General features: G+C 42.7%; 1 long non-coding RNA gene across 1 annotated transcript; it reads left to right on the forward strand.

Moving 5' to 3' along the window:
• Positions 1-358: 358 nt before the first annotated feature.
• On the forward strand, positions 359-2,954 carry LOC125535385. The gene is made up of 2 exons (XR_007294661.1): positions 359-2,066; positions 2,704-2,954. It is a non-coding gene; the product is annotated as an uncharacterized LOC125535385 (long non-coding RNA).
• The last annotated feature ends 536 nt before the right edge of the window (positions 2,955-3,490 follow it).

The following is a 3,490-nucleotide window of genomic DNA, read 5'->3' on the forward strand; positions in this document are numbered from 1 at the left end:
GCCACCCTCCCTTCCGCCACCCCGCCTGCTTTGCCTACTGCACCGCCGCCTCCGACGCCATGGCGGACGCCAACAGCAGCAGCAACCCGCTGCTCACCAACTTCGACTTCCCGCCCTTCGACCGCGTCGAGCCCGCGCACGTCCGTCCCGGGATCCGCGCGCTCCTCGCCCGCCTCGTACGCCCTTATCCACCTTCCCCTGATCCCCGTTCGTTCGCCCGCTCATCGCCCGTCCGGATCTGACCGTATGTGGTTGTGGTCGCTCGCAGGAGGGCGAGCTGGAGGAGCTCAAGAAGGGCGTGGAGCCGGCGTGGGAGTGCTTCGTCCACCCGCTCGAGCGCATCGTCGATAGGCTTGACATCATCTGGAACGGCGTCGACCACATCAAGGCCGTCAAGGACTCGCCCGACCTCCATGCCGCCGTCGAGGACGTCCAGGTAGTCTCTTCTTCTGTCACGCCGCCCATGATCTGGATGGACGAAGCAGCTGATTTGTTAGCGCGTCATTAGATGTTGTCTTTGTATTTCTTCTTGCTCCATGAATTATCCAGCAATATGGTGCATAGATAGAAATTTCACATAGATCCTGGTTTCGTGCTTGCACCTTTGGTCCACATGGTTTTTGTGGGGATATGGTACCGGACTAGAGCATACAGGCTGATGATTTCTGGATGCATATAGATTGTGGATGCCATGTCTGAAATTGTTCAATTTTGGATGACTCAAACCTGCTCTAGCTAGCAATCTCTCTCTCCATCTCTTTGTATGTGCGCGCCTGTGCATCCATTGCATGTAAAATCATGTTTTCAAACTCTTCTACTGTCAGATAGACTGACCATGAATGCACCAACACATTGTGTCAGTTTTCCATGCTCTGTCTAGTACTAGTTCCCAACTTCCTATACATATAGGAGTATTCTGCTTGCTTTGGTTTCCAAACCAAAATACCATGGCTAGGCGACGTCCGTCTATCCTGGGTTACGTTAGCATACTAGTACAACACAACTAGTAATAACAAGGTTAGTTCATCATATACTACGCTTGATATAAATGTTTAGCTTCTAACAAAAAGTAAATTGGGAATAAATTCTTCCATCAGTTTAATATGATTTATGTTGATAGATTTGTCTAGAACTGTTGAAATTGTGATCAACACAGTATACTATTGGGTTCTTACCCATAACATGAGGATATCTGTTTTTCAAATGTGGAAGCCATCATAACATCAGCTGGTCATAGTTATACGCATTGTTTAACTTTTTCTTCTTTGAATTTCACATTGCAGTTCTTTGATGTAGTTGGGTTGTGTCGTGGGTACATGGGTAACTAAAATTGCTTCTGTTCTGTAACTGTATGCTTCTAGGAATGTGACATTGCAACATGCAGACTATGGGTCTAGATCTGCAGTTGAAAGTGCTTAATCTTTGTATAAGTTTCAACTGAAGCTATTTGTATACAATAATTTACCGAATAAGCAAACTTATGTGAATATACTACGCTTGATGTTGATCATCTGGTGCATTAGTATGCAGTTCTCATTGTCAGTTCTTGTTTTCTTGATTCATTTATACTATATGATTCGGGTTTTATACTTTGCCAGTAGGTAGTTCATACTGCCCGCTTGCTTTTGCTTTGAATATTGTGGTCTGCATGCTTTAGTCATTGTGCCCTTAGTTCTTTTTTTGTAGGGAGCTATGCTTATCATCAGAAACTCTTGGTGATGATGTTATTCCTCTTTTGGTTCATGTGTTGCAATTATATCCCACATACTTCTACACCATGTGGTGCACTTAAGTATCTTAGTGACTTCATTTGATGTGTGTATTTCTGTTAATTTTAAGCTTCTGTTGCTGTGAAAATGTACCTCACTGACCGTCTGTCTATTTATTGCGTACTTCTTGCATGAGGAGGTGACTAGTGATGCGGCACGCCAAGCAGCAGTAGGGGAAGGGGGTCTCCTGATCAAGGAGGCGGAGGAGTAGGGGCGTGCCCAGCCGGCAGCCATGTCCTGCTCGTGGGGGAGGGGCAGGAGGGGTCTGCTCCTCTGCTTACATTGCGACCGCGGTAGGTAGCTCCTCCATCTCCCTCCCCCTCTTCCCTGATAGCGTACATCACAATCTTGTTAATTGTTATTGCGATCACAATCTTGTTAAGATGCATCTGTGGTGGTGGTCTTCTGGCCACCACAATCTTGTTAATTGTTATTGCGATCATCTTTCTTTTCGATGAACTATGCCACAATATGTGTTTTGCAAGGTTCAGTGGCTACTATGTTTTGATTATTTGCAACTTGTAAGTCCTTGTTGGTTTATTGTACGTTCTAAAAAGCCGTGAATAGTCTTCACTTATATAGCCAACACCTTTATTTTGTTTTGTTTTGTTCTGTGCTCACTAGTGATACCTGACTAAGGTTCCCTGAATATAGGAGTAGACTGTAGGTGAAGAAAAATTATAACCTAAAAGTAATCATATGTACTACTCCCTCCGTCCCATAATATAATTATTGGTACATAATTTTCTTTACTTATACACACAGAATAGATAGAGGTGACGTGTGGTTATATTCTGTTGTAAGATTATTCTATTTTGCTCTTAACTAGCTATTCGTTGTGGTTGTTACATGTATATATACTTCAGGATTTAGTCCCTATCTGCTTTGTATATTTGTTTTTATTTTGTTTCTAACTCTTTTGGTTTATTGTTAGATGCCTTGGTTCAGCCTCTACAAACATACCCGAAAATGGTGTTTCCTCTCATTTACAAGAGCTCCAACAAAGTGAACTAGGAAGTATATTTGAAGTTCAAAGCCGTGTAGCAAAGAGTTATATGTTCTGTCTTATGTGTAATAGACTGGAAAGATTTGAATAATATTGTAATAGACTATGTACAGATTGTAGTTGACTTATTTATCCTTCTTTGACGAACTACATTTGTTATGTTCTGTTTGAAATATTCATTATGTGGTTTCAAAGTGTGTGAAATGGAACCTGACTCATGGAGCCCACTTATGAAATCGCTTTTGAATTTTCTGTCACGTGGGTCTAATGTGTGAGATTATGACAAGTGGTATCCATCTGATTGGTGGGACCCGCAACAAAATATAATGGCCTAGGCCCAAACAAATGTTAAAAGACCACGACCAAGAAATAAATAAAAGACTGAATTGTTGGTCTTGGACCATGAAGTCTGACCAAAAATTGACAGGAAAAAAATATATAGAAAGGCTGAATTAATGGGCTAGGCCCATGTAGAAAACCGAATTGGACCGGGCTGAATCTTGTGCCACATCAGCTTGCCATGCTGGATGCCTACGTGGCCTGGGGAGGTTGCTAGTGACCAAAACAAACCAGTAGGCATATTTTGCTCATAAACGTCTACGACCTTCTCACAGAGAAGGTCGTTAATTTCAGTTTACGACCGCCAGCTTTTGACCTTCTATATTTGGTCACAAAAAGGTCGCAACTGAAAAATAATGACCTTTCAGTGACCAAT

This window comes from Triticum urartu, chromosome 1, assembly GCF_003073215.2.
Source record: "Triticum urartu cultivar G1812 chromosome 1, Tu2.1, whole genome shotgun sequence".
NCBI lineage: Eukaryota > Viridiplantae > Streptophyta > Magnoliopsida > Poales > Poaceae > Triticum > Triticum urartu.